At 42.1% G+C, this 14,685-nt stretch overlaps 1 long non-coding RNA gene across 1 annotated transcript in view; it reads right to left on the bottom strand.

The window, feature by feature from the left end:
- Nucleotides 1-13,759, bottom strand: part of LOC140711598 (uncharacterized) — a 52,075-nt gene extending 38,316 nt beyond the window's left edge. The window contains exon 1 of the long non-coding RNA XR_012092868.1: nucleotides 13,537-13,759. This is a non-coding gene — a long non-coding RNA (uncharacterized lncRNA). The remainder of the gene's footprint in view (nucleotides 1-13,536) is intronic.
- Between the last annotated feature and the right edge of the window lie 926 nt (nucleotides 13,760-14,685).

Genomic DNA, 14,685 nt, shown 5'->3' on the forward strand with positions numbered 1-14,685 from the left:
TAATCAGAAGACATTTGACTGGCAGAATGCAATACATATTCAGAAGGAAACCATGGGGTCCCAGAGTAGATCTCATGTTTACATTTGCATGTCTATGTATGCTAGGATGAGACACTATGTTGTAACAAAAGATGACTCGGCCACACTGCTGGAGGAAAAGGTCCCCAAAGTCCAGGGTTGCAGAGTCCTATTGGGTCCCTGTGTCTGTGAGTGTCTGTGCAAGCTCCTCCCGCTCTGTAATCGCACATTCTGACGGGCATAGAAAATGAGTGTAAGAATGAATGAAGTCACAGAATTGGTGTCTGGGAAAATTCACACCTGACCTGAAAACCACCACTCTAAGGTGATCACAATGAAGCATGTGTTTGACTGTCCTAGAATCAGAGGAAAGCCGGGCGCCATTGGAGTTGTGAGCGTCAAGAGTCAGCTCACAGACTCACGCTCAGCTGCTGGGAAAACTACAAAAGCAGCCATCTGTGCTTGCTCTAATCCTATGCTCCTTTGTCCAGCCCAGTACTGCACCCTGGATTGGCAATCACCCCATGCAAAGAGGCAGAGATGCTGGAGCCTCTGGCAAGAGTCTGGGAGATATTTGGGGGTCACAAGAACATCACTCAACCACTGGCTGGCCCTTTCATTCACCATGCATGAAACATGAATTCAAAGGGTTAAAAGCAGGTATGAGGGGAGAATGGAAAGGCAAGAGGGAGGAAGGGAAAGCTGAGGGAAGGACAAGGAGATGGTAAGGATGGGAAGCAGAAAGAAGACGTGCACTTGGGTTGGGCACAGCCATTTCCCACCTGGGGTCTCAGTCCCTCCTTGGACTACCCCTCTCTCCCTTGCTCCCTCACACAGGCTGTGGAGATACAGGTTCACCTGGACTACATCTCCTCCTGTTTATGCTCAACATTCTGGCTTGAAAATAATCCTGAAGGATGATTGATGAAACATTGCTGGAAACAGATGTATTATAGAGGCTGGACACAGGCACAGGCTGTGTCTGCAGAGGAAAGGCCCTCCTGTCCCTGGGCAAGGCATAGAAATGGTCTAGACCTCACATGTGTCCATCTGTCCCTCTTTCCTCCCCTGGCCTCATCCTCCTGCATACCCACCACCTGGATTCCCTTATGAATTAGCCCTCATCACTACCTCCTCCTCCTCCCAATCAGCTGCTCAGTCTTAGGGCGCTAGGACATGTGAGCAAACAATTGCAGTGCAGGGCTGCAGCAGTGACACACAGAGGCAGAGTCCTCAGGCACATGGGCGAAGGGACGCCTCCCACGGGGATCTGCAGAGGTCCTGGCTGTGACACCCCATGGCCTTCCACTCTCCTCACTCCCTTCTGCTCCCTCCTGTGAGCCTCCAGAATGACCTTTTGTTTCTTTCTTTTTAATTTTCCATAGACTTTATTTGTATAGCAGTTTTAGGTTCACAGTAAAATTGAAAGAAAGGTCCAGAGAGTTCATATTTACCTCCTTCCCCTCCAAGACCTCCACTATCAGCATCCTCTACAATGTGGTGCCTTCGTCATGAACAGTGGACCTGCACAGACACGTCGCTGTCCCCTGGAGGCCGTAGTTTACACTAGGCTCACTCGTGGTGCCGTACATTCTGTGGGTTTGGACAGATAGATCGTGACATGGATCCACCACGAGGGTATCATAGAGGGTAGTTCCCAAATCCCTTGCGCTTTGCCCACTCACCCCTCCCTCCCCACTCACATTGGGCAACCACAGACCTTTCTCCTGTCTCCATAGTTTTGCCTTTTCCAGAAGGTTATATATTGGAATCATAGATGTAGCCTTTTCAGACCGGCTTCTGTCACTTAGTAATAGGCATTTAAGATTCTTATCTTTTCATGACTTCCTAGCTCACTTCTTTTGCGTATGAGCTGAATAACATCCCATTGTCTGGACGTACCGCAGCTATCCACTCACTGACTGAAGGACATACTACCAAGGCTGATTCACACTGACCTTGAACAAACCCAGATTTGTCTTTCACTCTGCAAGTCCTTAAAGAGTATGCAGGTCTCTGCCCTTCAGTGCCCTCCTGTTCCTGCCCCTTGGTGGCTGCAGCCACACTGACCTCCATCCTCACATCTTCTTCCAGCAGCCTAGAAATGACCCCCACCTTGTAGGCAGCAGAGGCCTTTAAGTCTCAGCTCGAATGGGCTTTCTCAGCAAGGCCTTCCCCAGCTACCCAAAGGGAAGTCTTCCTCGGCTTCTCAAGTACCTTCTTTGCTCCCTTCACCACACCCTTCACAATTCACTTGAATATGCGAATTCAAGTATTGTATTCACATACTTGATTCCCGCTTGCTGTTTTCATGCATCTCTCCCTGTGCTGTGACTCTGTGCAGGCAGGTAGAGACTTTGTCTATCTTATACATACTGCACTCCGTGCCGGTCACGTGATTCCTCACACCCAGAAGCTGCCAATAAATAATTGTGGAATGTGGAGTGAGTCTAAGCTATCATGGACAAAGGCAGTTGGCATGGCCAGGAGACTGCATTTTCAATAGGGATTGTTGATGAAAAGGATGAGAAAGACTCATGTAGTACAATGCACACATCATTATTTTATAATACAAAATATTAGCAAAATCTGTATGAGCTGCAGATGTATACAGTTGCATATTTCTGACATAATGAAAAAAGAAAGAACTCTCTCCATTAGATTTTCATATAAAGCATACTCATTTTTATTTGTTACCATATTTTATCATATCTAAGATATATTCTAATTTCAGAGTTGCTAAACTATTTAAATTTTTAAAAAGACACCATTGATTGTAAGACTCATGTTGATCCAGAGCTGTTGTTCCATGGATCCAGCCTGTGTAACAAACCACCCAACACTCAGAGGTGTGAAATAACCACTATTCTTTCTGCTCTTGGATTGTGTAAGTCAGAAATTTAAACAGGACACAGCAGGGAAGGTTTGTTTCTGCTCCACAATATCTGGGACCTCGGCCAGAGGACATGAGATTCTGGAAGTGACTCCAACAGCTGGGAGCTAGACAAACCTGGAAGATTTTTTATTTGCCTGGAGCTCTCTACTGTGTGGTTTTAGGCTTCTCAAAGCCATGGAAGCTGGGCTGTGAAAGGGATCACTCCAAAAGGAGGTGTCTTAATCTGTCCAAGCTACTATAATGAAAATACCATAGACTTGGGGGCTTAAATAACAGTAATTTATTTATCACAGTTCTGGAAGGTGAAGTTCAAAACCAAGAAGCCAGCAGATCTGTGTCTGTTGAAGGCCCTCTTCCTGGTTTGCAGATGGCCATCTTCTAGTTGTGCCCTCACAAGGTGAAGAGCAGAGAGAGAGCTCTGTAAGGGCACTAATCCCATCATGAAGGCCCCTTCTTCATGGTCAAGTCACCTCCCAAAGGCCCCTCCTCTTATCACCTTGGGGTGAGGACTTCAACAAATGAGTTTTGGAGGACAAAAACAGGCAGATTTCTGACCTATCCTTGGAAGCGATGCAGCGTCACTTAGGCTGTCTCTCTTGGATACAAGTGAGTCTTTAAGTCCAGCCCAGATTTGAGGTTTGGGCAAGGAAGTCAGCCCAGTTCATGATAAAGGTGAGGAGAGGGGCAAAGTCACTGCAGAAGAGCACATGGAATGGGCAGTAGTTTTGCAGCCATTCTTGGGAGATTCAATCTGCCACAAATGTTAAAATGTGAAATAATGGTAGCATGAAATTGATTAAATAGGGGTTTTACACAATGGCTATTTCAAGTGTGTGTGTGTGTGTGCGCGCGCATGAACACATGTGTTTATGTATAATTATTTATTTATAATATATTTGAAACCTACTGTGGCAGATGCATTGACTGTGCACCAAATGTGTATGTGCTTCGCCACATCTCCCAGGCCCCTGCCAGGTACTCTGGGCCATGAAACCATTTATGGCCAGTAGGACATGAGCAAAAGTGACTATGTTAATTTCAAGTTGATGCACTCAAGAGCTGTTGCAGATAACTCCAGGTCTCTTTCCTTCTACTGCGGCTATTTTTCCACATGTTCACCTACAAATTAGTAGATTCCAATTCAACAGGTGACCCCCAGACACTCTTTCCAACTTATCATCTGACTGTTTTACCCAGTGAATGCTGTGGAAGTAGGACATCAAGTCTCATGATATTAAACCAGTGCAATTTGAGGATTTATCTGTTACCACAGCAGAGGATCATGTGATTATAATAATAATAAATACTGTGCAAAGGTGGTGAAGTCCTGCTGAAATAAAAACCCAAAACATATGGCATTGATTCAATGATAGAGTGTGGCAAGAGGACTGATTTCAGAAGCTAAAACAATGCAGATCCATAATGTAAAATGGCAAAGCAGTACTGTGTACAGGTTATTTCTGGGATTCAGAAAGGTGTTGCAATAAAGACAGATGGGAAGAAAGCACCGGCCATTCTGCAAGCACAGATGAGCGAGAACAGAGAGAGCCCAGAATGTGGAGCCCTTGCAATGTTAGACAACCTGATTATTTCTAGACCCTAAATAACACATGGGATGTTAAAATACGTGGAGTGATGAAAATCCAATAAAACCTCAAAGCAGCCAGCACTAAGGAAAGAGAGATTTATGAGAATGATAAAGAAATATAGCACACCCGAGAACCATGTCTTGCCAAAAATCTCCTCCTTGACCAAACTTTAGTCAGACTCCTCTGAGACCCCTTGTCCTGAGTCTGCTGAGTCAAGTTTTAGCAAGAATCCAGCTAGGCCAAGTTAGCACAAATGCCCTTACCCTTAATATCTAATCAGTGTTCTCTTCCCCCACACTGGTATCTCATCAGTTCCTCTTAGTAATTTCTATCCACTGACCCCCTCACTCTGATACCGGGCTATAAATTCTCAGCTGTCCTTGCTGTATTCAAACTTGAGTTCAACCTCTCTCCTCTACTGCAATAGTCTTGACCCTATTGCAAGTGTTTTGAATAAAGTTATTCTTTTCTGTTACACTCTGTCTGATGCAGTTTTCTATGGCAGCCTAGAAAGGAATTGTGTAAACTTTATTTACAGAAAACAGACAAATAGTCTTAAGTTTTCACAGGAATTTTGTTGCCATATGAATTGTGAACTAGCTCTTTTAAGCAACCAGATCTCATGTGAACTAACTGAGAGATAACTCGTTTATCACCAAAAGAATGATGCTAAATCATTCATGAGGGATCCACCCCCATGATCAAATCACCTCCCACCAGGCTCCATCTCCAATCCTGTGAATCACATTTCAAAATGAGTTTTGAAGAGGACAACATCTAAGCCACATTGTTCCACTCCTGGTTCCACAAATCTCATGTTGTTCTTCTCACATTTCAAAATATAATCACCTCTTAGCAATAGTCTCCCAAAGTCTTAACTCACTCCAGTATTAACTCAAAAGTCCCAAGTCTCATCTGGAGATGAGTTCTCTCCACCTATGAGCCACTGAGACCAAAAACAAGTTATTTACTCCCAAGACACAATGGTGGTACAAGCATTAGGTATACATTCCCATTCCAAAAGAAAGAAATTAGCCAAAAGAATGGGGCAGTAAGCCCCACACAAATCTTAAACCCAGCAAGGAAGCCATTAAATCTTAAAGCTCCAAAGCAAGCTCCTTTGATTCCATGTCTTGCATCCAGGGCATGAAAGTCCAAGGGGTGGACCCCCAAGGCCTTGTGCAGCTTTGCCCCTGTGACTTTGCAGGATACAGCCTTGTGGCTGTTTTCATGGTTTTGAGTTCAGTGCTTGCAACTTTTACAGGCAGAGGGTGCAAGCAGATGGTGAATCTACCATCCTGGGATCTGGAAGGTGGTGGTCCCCTTCCCACAGCTCTATTAGGCAGTGCCCTGCTGGGGACTCTGTGTAGGCCTCCAACCTCACATTTCTCCTCTGCACTGCCTTAGTAAAATTTCTCTGTGGGGGCTCCACCCCTGTGGCAGACTTCTGCCTGGGCATCTAGTCTTTTCCATACATCTTTGGAAATCTAGATGAAAGCCACCAAGGCCCTCCTTCACTCTTGAATTATGTGTACCTGAACACTTAACACCATGTAGAAGCCATGAAGGCTTATGTCTTGCACCTCAGGAGCTGTATCCTGAGCTGTACCTGGGTCCCTTTGAGCAAAGGCCAAAGCCTGAGCAGCCTGGATGCAGGAAGCAGTGTCCCAAGTCTGCACTCTGGGCCTGGATCCTGAAACCATTCTTTCCTCCTAGGCCTCTAGGCCTATGATGGGAGAGACTCTCTCAAAGACTCATCTCTAGCAAGTGGTTGTTCCATAGCCTACTGGGATTCTTTCTCTACCACAGGGCTAGGGTGCAAATTTTTCAAACTTTTATGTTTTACTTCCCTTTTAAATATAATACCAACTTTAAGTCATTTCTTTGCAGGAGCAGCCTTCTGATAGTAGGCTGTGAGAAGCAACCAGACTATATCTTTAACACTTTTCTGCTTAGAAAGTTCTCTGGCCAAATCCCCTAGGTCATCACTTTTAAGTTCAAACTTCCACAGATCCCTAAGATATGGAAACAATGCAGCCAAGCTCTTTTCTAGGCATAACTAGGGTAACCTTTACTCCAGTTCCCAATAACTTCCTCATTTCTATCTAAGACCTTGTTAGCCTGGCCTTCACCATCTATGTTTCTATCAGCATTTTGATGATGACCATTTAATCAGTCTCTAAGAAGTTTCAAACTTTCCCTCATTCTGTCTTCTTCTGAGCCCTCCAAAGTCTTCTAACCTCTGCCCATTACCCAGTTCTAGATCTGCTTCCACATCTTCAGGTATCTTTATAGCAATGCCCCACCCCTCAGTGTTAATATTCTCTAGTAGACCCTTCTTATATTGTTAATAAAAAATACCTGAGACTGGATTCCAAGATGGCTGAATAGGAACATTTCGAGTCTACAGCTCCCAGCGTGAGTGACGCAGAAGACGCGTGATATCTGCATTTCCAACTGAGGTACTGGGATCATCTCATGGGGGGTTTGTCAGACAGTGGGGAGAAGGCAGTGGGTGCAGCCCACCGAGGGTGAGCTGAAGCAGGGCAAGGCATCGCCTCATCCAGGAAACACAAGGGGTCAGGGAATTCCCATTCCTAGCCAACGGAAGCAGTGATGGATGGCACCTGGAAAATTGGGTCACTCCCACCCTAATACTATACTTTCCCAATGGTCTTAGCAAACAGCACACCAGGAGATTATATCCCACACCTGGCTCAGAGGGTCCCATGCCCACGGAGCCTCACTCACTGCTAGCACAGCAGTCTGAGATTGAACTGCATGGTGGTAGAGAGGCTGGGGGAGGGATGCCCACCATTGCTGAGGCTTGAGTAGGTAAACAAAGTGGGTGGGCGCTCAAACTGGGTGGAGCCCACTGCAGCTCAAGGAGGCCTGCCTGCCTCTGTAGACTCCACCTCTGGGGGCAGGCATAGCCAAACAAAAGGCAGCAGAAACCTCTGCAGACTTAAATGTCCCTGTCTAACAGCTTTGACGAGAGTAGTGGTTCTCCCAGCACAGAGTTTGAGATCTGAGAACAGATAGACTGCCTCCTCAAGTGGGTCCCTGATCCCCGAGTAGCCTAACTGGGAGGCACCCTCCAGTAGGGGCAGACTGACACCTCACACGGCCGGGTACCCCTCTGAGATGAAGCTTCCAGAGGAAAGATCAGACAGCAACTTTTGCTGTTCAGCAATATTCACTGCTCTGCAGCCTCCGATGCTGATACCCAGGAAAATGGGGTCTGGAGTGGACCTCCAGCAAACTCCAACAGACCTGCAGCTGAGGGTCCTGACTGTTAGAAGGAAAACTAACAAACAGAAAGGACATCCACACCATCTGTACATCACAAAACACCATCTGTACGTCACCATGATCAAAGACCAAAGGTAGATAAAACCACAAAGATGGGGAAAAAACAGAGCAGAGAAGCTGAAAATTCTAAAAATCAGAGTGCCTCTCCCCCTCCATAGGAACACAGCTCCTCACCAGCAACCGAACAAAGCTGGATGGAGAACGACTTTGACAAGTTGAGAGAAGAAGGCTTCAGATGATGAAACTTCTCTGAGCTAAAGGGGGAAGTTTGAACCCATCGCAAAGAAGCTAAAAACCTTGAAAAAAGATTAGACAAATGGCTAACTAGAATAACCAGTGTAGAGAAGTCCTTAAATGACCTGATGGAGCTGAAAACCATGGCACAAGAACTACATGACAAATGCACAAGCTTCAGTAGCTGATTCGATTAACTGGAAGAAAGGGTATCAGTGATTGAAGATCAAATGAATGAAATGAAGCAAGAAGAGAAGTTTAAGAAAAAAGAGTAAAAAGAAACGAACAAAGCCTCCAAGAAATATAGGACTATGTGGAAAGACCAAATCTACATCTGATTGGTGTATCTGAAACTGACAGGGAGAATGGAACCAAGTTGGAAAACACTCTGCAGGACATTATCCAGGAGAACTTCCCCAACCTAGAAGGGGAGGCCAACATTCAAATTCAGGAAATACAGAGAATGCCACAAAGATACTCCTCGAGAAGAGTAACTCAAAGACACATAATTGTCAGATTCACCAAAGTTGAAATGAAGGAAAAAATGTTAAGGGCAGCCAGAGAGAAAGGTCGAGATACCCACAAAGGGAAGCCCATAAGACTAACAGTGGATCTCTCAGCAGAAACTCTATAAGCCAGAAGATTCAATATTCTTAAAGAATTTTCAACCCAGAATTTCATATCCAGCTAAACTAAGCTTCATAAGTGAAGGAGAAATAAAATCCTTCACAGACAAGCAAATGCTGAGAGATTTTGTCACCACCAGGACTGCCCTACAAAAGCTCCTGAAGGAAGCACTGAACATGGAAAGTAACAACCAGTACCAGCCACTGCAAAAACATGCCAAATTGTAAAGACCATCAATGCTAGGAAGAAACTGCCTCAACTAATGAACAAAATAACCAGCTGACATCATGATGACAGGATCAAATTCAAACATAACAATATTAACCTTAAATGTAAATGGGGTAAATGCTCCAATTAAAAGACACAGACTGGCAAATTGGATGAAGGGTCAAGACCCATCAGTGTGCTGTATTCAGGAGACCCATCTCACGTACTCAAAACAAAGGGATGGAGGAAGATCTACCAAGCAAATGGAAAACAAAAAAAGGCAGGGGTCGCAATCCTAGTCTCTGATAAAACAGACTTTAAACCAACAAAGATCAAAAGAGACAAAGAAGGCCATTACACAATGGTAAAGGGATCAATTCAACAAGAAAAACTAACTATCCTAAATATATATACACCCAATACAGGAGTACCCAGATTCATAAAGCCAGTCCTTAGAGACCTACAAAGAGACTTAGACTCCCACACAATAATAATGGGAGATTTTAACACCCCACTGTCAACATCAGACAGATCAACAAGAAAGAAAGTTAACAAGGATATCCAGGAATTGAACTCAGCTCTGCACCAAGCAGACCTAATAGACATCTACAGAACTCTCCACCCCAAATCAACAGAATATACATTCTTCTCAGCACCATATCACATTTATTCCAAGATTGACCACATAGTTGGAAGTAAAACACTCCTCAGCAAATGTAAAAGAACAGAAATTACAACAAACTGTCTCTCAGACCACAGTGCAATCAAACTAGAACTCAGGACTAAGAAACTCACTCAGAACCACTCACCTACATGGAAACTGAACAACTTGCTCCTGAATGACTACTGGGTACATTACAAAATGAAGGCAGAAATAAAGATGTTCTTTGAAACCAATGAGAACAAAGATACAACATACCAGAATCTCTGGGACACATTTAAAGCAGTGTGTAGAGGGAAATTTATAGCACTAAATGCCCACAAGAGAAAGCAGGAAAGATCTAAAATGGACACCCTAACATCACAATTAAAAGAACTAGAGAAGCAAGAGCAAACACATTCAAAAGCTAGCAGAAGGCAAGAAATAACTTTGATCAGAGCAGAATTCAAGGAGATGGAGGCACAAAAAACCCTTTAAAAAATCAATGAATCCAGGAGCTGGGTTTTTGAAAAGATCAACAAAATTGATAGACCACTAGCAAGACTAATAAAGAAGAAAAGAGAGAAGAATCAAATAGATGCAATAAAAAATGATAAAGGGGATATCACCACCGACCCCACAGAAATACAAACTACCATCAGAGAATACTATAAACACCTCTATTCAAATAAACTAGAAAATCTAGAAGAAATGGATAAATTCCTGGACACATGCACCCTACCAAGACTAAACCAGGAAGAAGTCAAACCCTGTGCAATCATTGCCTGTAAAGCCTCAGTCTAAGAGCAATGAGAAGCCTAAATCAAATGCTCATTGAAGGTCTCAATATATTGCTCACAAGTGTTTCTGCAAGGGGGCTAAGGAGGTCAGCAGGGGAGGGGGAGCATAGCCTGCCAAGTCTTATGGGTGGGGTGACCATTTGTCCCAGTTGGAAAGGAAAGGTCCTGATTATGCCTGTTTCTCTGGATTCCCATTTTACTCAGTATTTGTCTCAGATTTTCTCCATTTTTAGCAAAGTGCCTTTTTTTGCCAGTTGCACCAAAAAAAGGCAAAATGAGTTCAGTAGTGCTCTTTTTCATAGTTCCGGCTAAGGGCATGATCCTGTCTAACAGCACATAAGTTTGGCATGACCTTGCTTACAAGGACAGCTTGCAGGGCATGTGCTGATAAAAATGCTTAGACAAAAGCAGCTATAAGTAGCTAAGTCCTTTTCTCTCAAGTAATAAGGGGAACATTTTAAAATCACCTGCCCTTGCCATCTATTGATTTACTAGCAAATTTTGTCGCAATACTTGCTGAAGCCTGCAAGATACATTGTATCATCATGCTATAATCAGCAAAGTTAGTGGCAAATGTGGAAAAGCATAGGTTTGGAATGCAGGAAATAGAGGCAGGATAGTATGACTCAGAGCATCTGAATGCTTTTGCTACTGCAGCTCCCAAATACATAATTTTTTAAAAATTAGAATTTTTATTTATTTGACATCTTTTCATTAAACACATTCAGCAGCAATGAGCTAATAAATGAAAGTGCATGTTTAATGAAAAATGAAAAATTATTTCTATTTTTCCAGAATGGCGATGATAAATGTGTAACATGTACAAGATATTGATCAATCTTTACTATCCATCCACCAAGCACATACAGGACTTTGTGACATCACAGAGCTCATCCAAGTCGAAAGACACGAACCTTGTATGGAAATATCAGTGATTTTTACTGCAATGATGGCTGAAGATGACAATATAACACAAGTCACTGCAGAAGGTAAAGCTGCTTTCTATTCTGAGTAGCTTGATTTTGAATGAAATGACTACTTTTATTTTTGTTTTTTGTTTTTTTTGAGACAGAGTTTTGTTCTTGTTTCCCAGGCTGGATTGCAATGGCGCAATCTCGGCTTACCACAACCTTCGCCTCCCAGGTTCAAGCAATTCTCTTGCCCTAGCCTCCCCAGTAGCTGGGATTATAGGCATGTGCCACCATGCCTGGCTAATTTTTTGTATTTTTAGTAGAGACGGTGTTTCTTCACGTTGGTCAGGCTGGTCTCGATCTCCCAACCTCAGGTGATCTGCCCGCCTCGGCCCCCTAAAGTGCTGGGATTACAGGTGTGAGCCACCGCGCCTGGTCGAAATAACTATTTTCTAAATTATAGTTGCCTCTTTTCAATTTCAAGGTTTCTTGTGCATGTACAAAAAGTGAAGAAATAGCTATTAATAAATGGCTTCATAACATCTGCAGACAGATGATGCAACTCTACATCATTGGTTGCTTCCAATAGAAAACCAGATCATTATAATAGTTGAATAATTTATGTAATTAATGGAGCCAAAGAAAAATGCTTGGAAGCTTATTTTAATGAAGGTGGAAAACCAGTTTTGTTAATTTCACTATTGCTAATTGTATATTCAGCTAAAAATTCAACATGGGACATGTAATTATTTGTTTTGTGTAATGATGTGAACACAAATTTCGGTGGAACAAAATATCATGGCAAAAGTAATATTCTTGCTGAATTAAAAATCTATGAATCGGAATCTTACTTGGAATTGGCTGTGGCCCTTCCACAATTCTTGGTTACATTTAAACCAGCTGAGGTATTCCACTAGTCAAAATAGAAACTTTATTATTTTATGTACAAATTTTTAACATGTGCCCAGGCATGGAATAACCAAACCACAGTTTTTTGGCTGAAAATGATGTTAAATGTAAAAAAGTGTTAATACAACAAACAGTGCTGGGACAATTAGATATTCATAGATTAGATATTCATAGAGATAAAAATAAACCTTAACCTCTACATTATACTGTATAAAAAAGTTAACTCAAGACAGCTTGTAGACTTGAATGGAAACTGAAACCATAAAGCTTCTAGAACAAAATATGCACTTTCATCTTCAACATAAATCTTAGAACACTAAATAAAGCACTACCCACCCCCCACCCCTCAAAAAAAGCAAAATGATAAATTGAACTTCAGCAAAACTATAAACTCATGCCCTTCAGAAGACATAGCTAAGAAAATGAGAAAGCAAGAGAAGGCAGGGGAAAATATTCACAATATGTATATCTGACAAAGAATATGTATCCAAGGATGAAAATCCAAAAAACAAATAGCAAAAACAATCTAATCTTAAAAAGACGCAAAAGATTTGAAGGACAACTCACAACAGAAAGTATGTGCTAGCCGATAAACCGTAGAAAGGAGCTCAACAATCATGGATTAGCAGGAAGACGCATGTTGGAATCACAGTGAAATACCACTTTACGCCCAGTTCAATGGCTGCCATTAACATGACTGGCAACACCAAGTGTCATCAAGAATTTGGAGCAACTGGATCTCTCATACTTTGCTGGTGGGAATGCAAAATATAGGACAGTCACTTTGAAAAAGTGATTGACCGTTTCTTAGAAGGTTAAGTATACTCTCACCATCAACTTAGCAGCCTCACTCTGAGGCACATATCTGAAAGAAATAAAAGGATACAACCAGCAATGACTTGTAAAATAATATTCATAGCAGTTTCATTCATTACAGCCAAAATACTGGAACCCCTCCAGTGTCTACCAACAGGAGATTGGATAGAACATTATGCTAAGCAAGACATCAAAGAACACATACTTAGGATTTCTTATTTCATTTGTAAGAAGTTCAATAACAGAAAAAACTAATTTATGGTGATAGAAATCAGAACGGCGGCTGTCTCTGGAGGTGGAGGCAGGACTAGCTAGAGACTAACACAGGGAACTTTGTGAGAAGAGGGAAATACTCTGTCTGATTGGCTGTGGGTTACACAGGTGTCTCTATATTTGCCAGATCTCATCAAATGTATGCTTATGACTTGTACAATTTGATTTAACTCCTAACTCAACAAGAAAGCAAAAATAGATCAATTTAATAAATGAGGTGTACTAGTTTTCTGGTTTTCTATTTTTGGTGTAATAAATTTTCACAAATTTAATGGCTTGAAACAAAACAAATGTATTCTCTTACAGTTCCAGAGGTCAGAAGTCCAAAATGGGCATTCCTGGCTAAAAATCAAGGTGATGTCAGGGCTGCCTTCCTTTCTGGAGGCTTTAGAAGAGCACGCATTTTCTTATTTTTCTAGCTTGTAGACACTGCCTGTACTTCCTGGCTCCTGGCGTTCTTCTTATCTTGAAAGCCAGTCGCAGCCAGTTGAGTCTGTTTCATAAGGCATTACAGCAACTCTGACTCTCCCTCCGTCTTCCGTCTTTAAAGACCTTTGTGATTACACTGGTCCCCACAGATAATCCTGGATGATCTCCCTCTTAAAGTCAGCTGATTAGCAATTTCATCACTACCTTAATTCCTCTTTCCACATAACGTAACATATTCACAGGTTCCAGAGATTAGGACATGGACATCCTTGGGGACATTATTCTGCCCACCATGTGGGGATTGAGGTCAAATAGGGGAATGCCATCATGGGAGTTTTGACCACAAGGGGCATATGCTGGAAAGGAACTCAAAAATACACTAAATCTTTAAGTTGTGTTTATATGGGTATGTTACCTTTAAAAATTAATTACAATTAAGTTGCATAGATTAAATGTATGCACTTTAAGTACAACATATGTCAATAATAATTTTTCAAAACAAAAGTAAGTGCCTGTGATCACTATGTTTATAAATCAATGAGTGTCCTGAGAAAAGATTGAATGTTTTGAAGTCCTCTGAATAATATTGAAAAACTCTAAATTCAAATATGCGACAAGGCAGGACAAGAAAACCTCAGCTTTGGAAGCTTTTGGCAAATTTCAGTTATCTAAAACAAAACTAGCAAATAGATAATGAAATTTGTCCCTAAACAGCTATTAAGGAACTAAACAAATTAAAAGATGAGCGCATATATGGAGCTTAGAATATAATTTTGAAGTTTTATGTCTCAGCTTTTGTGAAGAATTTTAGTGGAATTTTACCTTTTAATTACGTAAGTATATATTTGGCATGAGAATAGGGTAAATTGAGGAGACCATGATTTTCAAAATCAAAATTTCCGTCTCCTCAGAAAGTTCCCTTTGTTGCTCTCTTGTCCTGCTGCCGCCTCCAGAGACAGCCACTGTTCTGATTTCTATCACCATAAATTAGCTTTGCCTGATACTGAACTTTGCAGAAATGAAA

This window comes from Chlorocebus sabaeus, chromosome 4 (genome assembly GCF_047675955.1).
Source record: "Chlorocebus sabaeus isolate Y175 chromosome 4, mChlSab1.0.hap1, whole genome shotgun sequence".
In the NCBI taxonomy this organism is placed as follows: Eukaryota; Metazoa; Chordata; class Mammalia; order Primates; family Cercopithecidae; genus Chlorocebus; species Chlorocebus sabaeus.